The 9,920-nt window shown below is 43.0% G+C and overlaps 1 protein-coding gene across 1 annotated transcript in view; it reads left to right on the top strand.

Moving 5' to 3' along the window:
* Positions 1-212: 212 nt before the first annotated feature.
* nlgn2a (neuroligin 2a) overlaps positions 213-9,920 on the top strand; it is a 256,832-nt gene continuing 247,124 nt past the window's right edge. The window contains exon 1 of the mRNA XM_084711539.1: positions 213-1,307. The gene's annotated coding sequence lies outside the window, so the exon portion shown is untranslated. The remainder of the gene's footprint in view (positions 1,308-9,920) is intronic.

The raw sequence follows: 9,920 nt of genomic DNA, 5'->3' as shown, positions 1-9,920 counted from the left end.
GGTTAACAGTGGAGGGACAGCTGGAAAGGAAAGATGCAAGGTAGAGGGATGGATGAGAGGAGGAGGAGGGGAAAAAATGGCTAGTATCCCTTTAACGTCCTCTGACGTCATGCTGATGCAGATCTGCCCGGCTGGATGTGAGCGTGTGAGCGCAGGAGGAGAGGAGAGAGGGATGCCGAAAAAAATGAAACTCCTGAGCACTAATTTTTCACATCCCTCTGCAGGAGAAGATGGAGACCAACCGTACCACGACCTCCACACAAATCAGCGCACTAATCCCTATTTTCACCACTGAGTGGATGTGAGTAGGATGCCATCGCGACAGAAACTGCGGTAAACGCGACACATTTTTTTTTTAGTATAAAAGCGACCATATTGAGGTCAGAGGAAAGCGTTGCCAAGGCAACCAGCTTGCTAGGGAGGACACTGCGGCGCGCGTCACACGCCGGGGACGAGCGTGCGTGCTTACAAGGCCGCGCACGTACGCGTGTGCGAGGCGTTCACGGCGTCCACAGCAGCAGCGGCAGCAGCGGCAGCATCTCCTCGCAGCGCAGTCCATGTCCACCGAGTCAAAGCCAGCCGAGGCTTGCACCGTGACTTGGACCGGTGCTCGGCGGTGTCGGAGCTCCCCTTGAGCGGATTTATTGAGGATTTATCGACGACGTCCCAGAAAAACAAAAAGAAAACGCTCAGAGACTGAGCAGCTGCGACCGCTGGTCAACACAGGTGACACTTCCGCGGCTGTCAAATCCACCGAGACCCTGCAGACACGTCCGGGTTATTTGGGTTTTTGTCGAATTAAGACGTCGATAAAAACGGACATTTTTTCTGAGGCGCACCGGACTGTCAGCCGATAATTTAATTAACATATTACCGTGCAGCTGGAGAGGACGTGGACCGAGCCGAGCCGATGGGGAACCATATATATCCTGCTGTATGTGCTGTGTGATGCAGTAGAGCAGCTTTATTTTAGGTATTCAGCCTCCACTGTCGTTGTCTCCAGTCATGATGAAGTCCCACCTGCCGGCCCGGTTGGATTGAACGAGGTAGTGCCGTCGGGGGGGCATTTTTGAAGGTGTTTTTTTTTATTTTTTATTTTTTTTATTTTTTTGTAGTATTTTTTTTTATTTTTTACTTTTTTATTTTTAGAAACAAGCACTTCTTGCTCGCCTGACATTTATTGCTCGAGGAAGGTTTAGTGAAGAGGACGAGGAGGAGAAGGACGAAATCTCAGGAAAAAAAAAAAAACACACATCAGTGGGAATCTGGCAGCCCACCAGAAGCACCAGTGGATCACAAATTAACAGGTAGGCTGAGGTTTACATGGTCAATGCTAATTTCTTCTGAGGAGGAGTTTCATACTAACATATGCTGTTCCAATTGATTATTTCTCCAAATTTGCATCATATTTGCATGTTTAATTGAATATGTGTGTGTGAAGGTTGACACCTAAAGTGAAAAAAATGAAGAAATGAGCACCGCAGTTAGCAAACAGGGACTAAAATGAGGGATTTCTCTGTGAAATTATTTATCATATTTAAATTTCTGTTGCCTACATGTCATTTCAACAGATGCATTATGCTGATAAATGCACTGATAAAAATGCATTTGGAGTTGTCCAAAATATGTCTGGAATTGAATGATTTGTTGTATTTGAGGAGTTTTTTTGGCCAGTGGACACCTAAAGTGACAAAAATTAAGAAATGAGAGAATCAGAATTGGTAAATACGGACTGAAAGAGTCAATTTTTTGCATGTAAAAAGTCAATTTCAGTTATCTGTTTGCTGTCACGGAAATTTATTTTTGGAAAATTGATGCATGGTGTCAAGAGCCCACCGGAAAAAAATGCATTTGGAGTTGACCAAAGCATGTCTGTAACATCTTGTTGTGTTTAAACAGCTCTTTGGCACATCTGTTGGATTTTGCAGCATGCATTTTGTGTGTATGTGTTTTTGTTGTGTGGCGATATCAAACCTGTTGAGAATGAGTAGTGCTCCTGAAGATGTACCATTAATGAGGACTCAGAGCCCCTCTGGTGGAATGAGAGAAACAGAGGCTGCTTTCAGTCAGGCTGAGCTCATTCCTCTGTCCTCCTAACATGAAGGATTGGTAGCTTATTAATCAAAGCGCCTCGCTGATCATCAATGCTGAATCAGGCACTGTGAATATGGAGATAATACATTTCTTTTATAGTGAATTGTCTGGAATAAGAGTGACATGAACAGGAGTGGAGGGGACATTTTGCCAGCAAACCACCCAGTGTTGCAGACAGATGATTGAAATGATGCTCACACTCACAAAAGTCCCCATTCAACAGTTAAAGCATCCTTCAACTTAATATGAGCATATTTTCATGGGGGTCTTTATACTCCAGAGACTCAGGAAACGCCATGACCATGAGAACATATTCCCCTAAATGCTCCCCTCCGCACACACAAATAGATGCACACACACAGCATGAAGAATGGAGCGCATTTATATGCTGTGGCTGCTGTTGTGGGGCATTCGGATCAGCAGGGCCTGCTAGATGATAGAATTCAGCAGGGACAAGAAGACCTCTGTTCTTATCTGTGGCGACGAGAAGGGGAAGGCCGCTCCACTCAGTTCAGTTCAGCACGGCTCGGCTCGGATCCTCTCCTTGGTTTAGGCAGCTAGCCTGCGCATATAGTCATATAGAGACACCTTTGGGGGGGAGAAAGCATTTTAATGGAGGCCGTGGGGGGAAAAAAATGTGTGACTGTCCTTGTGCTAAATAGATGTTGTCACAGAGGAGTTGTTATTTATCTTGATGGTGGCTGGCTGTTAACTTTGAAGACCTGTGGAGATATTTAAGGGGGGTGAAGGTGGCACGCTAATGCAGTGTGGAGAGTGATTGCAGCCATTTGTGTGTGAGAGAGAAACATGTACATTAGAGCTGCAACAATTAGTCATTTAACTGATTAGTTGTCAACTACTAAATAAATCTACAACTATTTTTGAGTCATTTTTTTGAGGGACAAAAGTCAAAATTCTCTGATATCAGCTTCTTAGATGTGAAAAGTTTTGATTTATCATTCATTAATCTACTACTAAATTAACTGCCACCTGTTTTGATAATTGATTCGTCTTTTTTTAAGAAAACAAAAATGTTCTCTCTGATTTCAACTTCTCAAATGTGAATAGTGTCTGGTGTCTTTAGTCCTCTATGATAGCCAACTGAGATGGACAGAACAACATTGAAGGACATCACCTTTGGCTGTAGGAACCACATTTTTCAGGATCAGCATTTTTCCACCATTTTCTGAGTTTTTGGACCAAACAACTAACGGATTCATCAAGAAAATGATCAACATATTGATCAGTAATGAAAATAATAGTTAGTGGCAGCCCCAAACACACCAAATTTGAAATGAGGACTTACAACAAGCTTAACAAAACACAGGACAGGTAGCATTGTCAAGGCCTGTACACTTTACTTTGTGTGTGCGAGCAGCCTGCATGCAAGAATTTGTGTTGAATGTTTTGTTTTGCGTGCATCCCAACTAAATACATGCAAGGCCCCTGAAAACACTGCTCGGTGCCATCCATCTCCTGCAAGGTGCAGCAAAGCTGGAGGCAGATGGAGCTGAAGCGTTCAAAGAGTGTTGTCGGGTAGATTGATGGCACCTAGCGCGGGTCACCGCGCAGTCAACAGATGCAGCCCAGTGTTGTGACAGGGTGGGTTGAAATAGCCGTCACACAATCACAGTCCTTAAAACTCCTACCTGTCCATTTACTGCTGCTAATTTTATCCCTCTATTTATTTTTACTGTGGATAAATCAGTGACAGAAGGTCCCCCAGTGCGTCGGGATATTTTCTGACTGTGCAGATGACAGCAGTCGCTGCTAATTTTAGGTGAGAGATGTCATCTGTGTAAAAAATCTTCAGTGTTATGGCAGCTGACATGTTGACTGGAGAGCTGGAGACTCGTCTGATGAATGCTGGTGAAATTAAATGTTTGTTTAGCAAAGTCGAAATGAATTAGTAAAGCTGAGGCTGGCTGAACACACAGGTCCTCAGGGAGGCAGTGTTGTTCGTATCTCCCTTTTCTTTCGGGAAGTTGAGGAAGGAAACAATGTGTGTCAGTTGCTGCTTTGAAGGTGCAGAAATGTATTTTCGGGACAGCTGGCATGATGTTGTTTCCTCAAACAGCACAAATTTGTCTTCCACTTGTCAGCTAACTTGACGGTTCCAAATGTTTCAGTCAGTGGTTGTATAATTGATGGAATATCGAATAATTGCAGGGAACTGTTTGCACTTTTGAGGGATTAGTGTAGGAAAGGTAACTGAGAGCAGAAACTCACTTAATGAACACCTTATTCACGGAGGTAAAACACAAATAAGTCTCCCAGGGACTACTTAATACTCAATGTTTCGGCAGATTGTATGACACCTACCTGTTGCTATGACCTTGTCTGTGTTACCACCTACAAACTCTGTTTTTCTCTGCTTCTCCGGCACAAAATAAAGCTGATTAAATGGAATAGCTCCACAATGGATGCTCTTTTTTATGTACCAAGGCTTGGTAATTGACAACAAGCTGTTCACACTGTTCACACTGTCTACTTCTCCCTTGAGCACCTCCCCATGTAATCACCCAGTCTTTCACATGTGTTTGTTAACATGTGTTGGCTCTCTATCCATTAAATAAATTCGATTTTTGGACTACGTCCCTCCCGCGTCAGAGACAGTACATTTTTGTAAGACCATATATACTCTGCTTGACTCCTTTATTTGCCTTTAGTCCTCATTCGTGTACTCATTTCTTTCTCCTCTCCATCCATTTGTGGCAGTCTCATTCATTTGCTTCAAAGGGAGCCTGTCTGTTTTTTTTGTGAGGAGTGTGTGTCGTTGCTATGGCAGCATCTTTTTGGAAGGATAAGCCCTGCAAAGATTTTAAAACCTGAAGCTTTTGTTTTGTTTTCACCGGTTTGCATGTGTGCTCCAGCATGTGTCTGTGTGTATTAAGGCTGCAGAATTAATCAAAAAACAACTGACATCACCATATCGACTGCTGCAATGTCCAAATTGCTGGAGGCTGCATTTTTTCTCTTTGATAAAGCCCAGTAAACAATGTTCCCTGGTGCTGTGCAGCATCTCGATGGGAAATCGTTATGACCAAATATTTTATTACGTTCAAAATGAGCAAACTTAAGCATTATCATGTCTGATTTACTTTAAGTTTTTGCAGCTGTAAAAAGAATCTGCAAAAGTTGTACATCAATTTTTTGGTGATTAATCAATTAGTTGTCAATTCTCAAATAAATTGCCAACTATTTTGATTGATTAATTCAACAAAATATCCAAACTCTCTGATTTGAGCTTCCCAAATGTGATTTTTCTCTGGTTTCTTCAGCTACCTGAATATCTTTGGATTGTGGAAAAAAAACAAGACATTTGAGGATGTTACTTTGAACTTTGGGGAACAGTGATCAACATTTTTCTCCATTTTCTGGACCAAACAACTAATCAATTAGCAATAATGAAATGAAAACGGTTAGTTGCATGCTTTTGATTAGGATTGTTCCGATAGTGACACCAGTGGGGGTGTCACGATTCTACAAATCCACGGTTCAGTATGACTTTAAATTTTAAGGTCACAATTCAATTCAGTTTTTCAATCAAATTTTTTTTTTTGATTTACCACTGATGACACTGACATTGTAATTTATAAGACAGTAATTTGTAAAGATCAACAGGTGTTTGGTTTTATGACAACTGCCACTTAACATTTTCAGATTCTTTTTTCAAAAGATAATCTGTATGCTATCAAGTGTGATTTATTGGCTGGTTTGTTAAACCGAGTTGTCCTTGGGAGTGTTGTTCTTTCGTTTGGATGCTGGACGTTGCAAGTAGGCGAGGGTGGAGAGAAAACCTGGGAGAATCATTACTTTGGCCTTTTGCTTCAGTTCTCGAAATTGAGACCTCATTTCAATTAATTTACAATTTAATACAGAAATTATGACACCCCTAGATACCAATATTTAGAAGTGATTCCAATACAGCTTAAATGTAGGTGTATGCACAATCTGATACCACAAAACTTTGTAATTCAGAGGTCAGACCCTGCTACTTCCCTGCATGCCATTTTCCCCCTAGATGACAAAGGTATGTTTGATGGCATTCATTTTCTGTAGGCCTATGTATTTGTTCATGTTTAATCTGAACCATGACAAAACAACGATAGCAATCATGTCACATCCATGCAGATTCAGTATACACCTGTTAAGAATATGCATCTATTTTTTAACGCACTGGCATCTGATTAGTATTCTGTATCAGCTGATACGCAACGATACGCATGAGAACATTTCTACTATTGATCTTGCAATTTTCTTTTAGAGTTATTGAAAGAGTAAAGAGATTATATTATATTGTTGAGGATCGTTCTCTGAGACAAGTACCTCCATCTTCCCCGCTCAGTCTGTCTGTTTTGTTGTGATTCTCTTATAGCGCCGGTCTCCCACAGTCCCTCCACAGTGGCCCATCTCTTGCCTTTGTCTGAGCCTGTTGAATGAGATTTTTGCTCTCTGGGGTGCAAGATGGAGACGAGGGGTTAGAACCATTACTTGTCTCTAGCTACATTCTTTCTCACTGCCTCAGTCTTCCTCTTTTTCTCTAAATTTCTCTATATTGCATTGTTTCTGTTTCTCAAATCTTTTTCTCACAAACCTCTGCAAATATCTCTCCCTTCAACTCCTCCGTTTGTCTTCAAACCCCTAAGTCGTCTGTCAACCTGAGGCAAACAGCGCTGTAGTGTCCCAGGTTGGCTCGTTAAGGTTAGATCAAGGTCAAACACTCTCTGACATATTTTGATCGAAAAAACCTGATGTTCGGCTCTCGAATCTCCAGCCAACAACAGCGGCAACCTCCACCTCACCACCCCTCCCGTCTCCTTGCTAGAACCAGGCTGACCACCGGCCAAGATCAATGAACATTTTCTCCTCCTTTCCTCAACGAGATAAAAGCCAAGGAAGTCACAGAGACAGTTAGAAACCACCCAGCGCACCCATCAGCCAGCTCAGTTTGACAGCGCAGGAGGTTGGATCCAGCACCAAATTCCCTCTGACAACAGAAAACCTGCAAAGATTAAAAACACTGTTGAGTGATTTTTGAACAAATAATGCAGTTCATAAGAGAGTTGCAAGGCTACAATGGGATTTCATGCTCCTGTGTTGCAGAGTCGGCTCCTGAATAGAAAGCATGATACAGATTTGATGGAATCAACAGCACCGGAGTCAGCAACAGCCGGGATTAAATACATCCTGCTTTCTGGCCAATCAGATTGACTGACAGTCGGAATCCATCCCACTCTGAGCAGTGCAGCTCATCCCTCTGGCAAACTGAGTGACTTCCCTGTATGTCTCTGGTGCGTCCATGGGAATTCTACCTGCGTGCTTTTGTTTTTGTCCTTAATACCCCGCTGCAATCCTTTTCATAGCCCAGGGATTTTATACACAAATCTCACTGCAATATAACTTTGGAGATTAATGTGTTTGTGAAAAATCCCTTTTTTGGTTCCCTTGTTATTCATTGTAGTCTCGTGCTGTCTCTCACACACAGACAACACTGCAGTGCATCAGACCGCGTGTTGCATCTCATCACCAATGGAGACGTGGAGAAATTGAGTGACTTATGGTATTGACAGCATCTCAAGGTCAGGAGTAGCCATATCCTCGCGAGTACTCCAAAGTAAACCCTCAGCATTGCAAACAAGCTCCGGGTCAGCGGGTCTGGAGACGGGCGGGTAGGCAGGCTGCTATTCCTGCCCTCTTACCACAGACACATACAGAGAGAGGAGGAGGGGAATGTGCTCTGAAAGTCAAGTGGCCGCGGATGTCACAAGAAATCGAAAAGAGCAGAGGTAGCGAGCTGAAGAGCAAACAGGAGGGGGTTTCAGAAAAGCAAGCTGTGAAGGAGCGTACTGTACAACAGGGAAGGAGAGAGGCGGAGAAATGCCTCAACATTACAACACCACCGTCTCTATTTTGCACTCCTAACATCTGCTATATGCTACCTCTTCCCTGCTGTTGCACACACATTAGTATGGGCTGACACACCACCACACATATTAGTATGAGCTGTCAGCCGGAGCCCTAACAACTAGCTAGAGAAAGACCAGTTGAATGGTAATGCTGGCAAAGGAAGCAGCAGCGGTAGTGACTGTGTTGGCCAACATGCTGAAGTGTTATCTCTGTGGCTGCACTGTATAATGATGAGGGTTGTTATAAAACACACATATTTCTCTCTCTTGTGCTGGCACACACACACATCGAGTGCCAGCCTCAGTCAGTCAAACATAATGAGCCTCCATGGCGACATAGCCAGTGGCTGTCTCGTAGTACAGGCCAAGCCGTAATCCATTTGATGCCCATCTGTTGATATAAGTGACGATGGGTCATGGTGGTTGGGTTTGAGGCATGGCCGGAGCTTGCGTCTAATGGCAACACTTGAGGATGCAGAGACACCAGTCGCTGTCGTTGGTCTCCTAGGGGTTATTGCTGCTGTTAAGAGTGCAGCCTGGAGGAGCTCTGGGTGAGATGTTTTCAGCATCATAGGGCACTACCTACTCTACTGCTAAGACAGTTATTGGTAAGAAGCGGCTGTATGTGGGTGCATACAGGCATACAGTTGTATGTCACCTCTTCAAACTTACTCTATACACACACAAAAAAAACTGCTGGGTTAAAAAATAACCCAACTTTAACCCAACCACTGATAGTATATGGGACAGAACATGCTTCGGGTTGGTTTGACCCGAGTTCTGGAACTTACTGTTTTGCCTAGAAGATGGGTTGTTCATTTGACCCAACCTAGTTAGTGAAATTACCTCCTTTTTTCTGGATGAAATATTACCCATACACTGAATTATTTCCTTTAAAACTCTGACTTTTATGTTCAGTGATAACAGCAGCAACAATAATGGTGTTAGGGGTGTATAATTTATTCTTACATATGCATTCTTTGTTAGAAATGTATTCATTAATCATTAAAAAATAATGAAAGTCACAGAACAAAAAGACTAACCCATCTATGATCCAAGATTGATCTTTAGAGTGAAATGAGCTCAACACCAGGCTGCCATACTGATTACAAAAAAAGTGAAATGAAATCCTGCTCACTGTGTGTTGTGCAAAGCTTTGATGGAAAGAGAACTTTCCGGAAACAATGAATTGGGTGTGAGAAAATGAAAATGAGTGGGAAAAGGAATGAACCAGCAGTTTGGTCAAAGTGACCCAACCAGCTGTTCAGCTGTGGATGAACCCTTTACAACTCTTTTGACCCTGCATGAGCAACCAAACAGTGTGTTCCCAGTATCTCAAACAACTCAGAATTATGACCCAGCATAATCAGCCCAGCAATGTGTTACAAACACAACCCAGCACTTTTTTTGAGTGTAGGCACTGCCTGCTCTACTGCCAAGACATTTACTGGTAAACAGCGGATGTGTGTGAGTGCATGCATGCGTGTACAGCTGCACGCCACCTCTTCAACCTTACTTTATAAGAATTGTGCCTCAACCTCTCAACCTCTGAGCAAATGGAGCGTTTCGAGTACTTCCGTGTGCCGTCGAGCTCCAGTTGATGCATTGTTCAGCTGCTGGGCTTTAGCTGCTGTGATGGCGGATGCTAATGAAAAGAATAAGCCTGTTCTTACATAGTGAATTAGGATGTCTCATCTTTGACAGGCCCTCGCTATATTGTGGTTGTATTCGTGTGTGCGTGCGTGTGTGTACTGGTTAGGAACGAAAGCAGAGGCGCGACATTGATGAATGAGCACCAGAATGGCAGTGCTACACTTTTGCGCTCGATGATGCCAAGCAGGCAATAATCATCGCTGTTATTGTCACAATCAGCAAAGAAAACACTAACCCTGAGGATGAACAGTAGCACAGACATTC

This window comes from Lutjanus erythropterus, chromosome 23 (genome assembly GCF_056507025.1).
Source record: "Lutjanus erythropterus isolate fLutEry1 chromosome 23, fLutEry1.hap2, whole genome shotgun sequence".
Classification (NCBI taxonomy): Eukaryota; Metazoa; Chordata; class Actinopteri; order Lutjaniformes; family Lutjanidae; genus Lutjanus; species Lutjanus erythropterus.
Note: the sequence above shows the minus strand (reverse complement) of the source record. Positions and strands in the feature narration are given on the sequence as shown.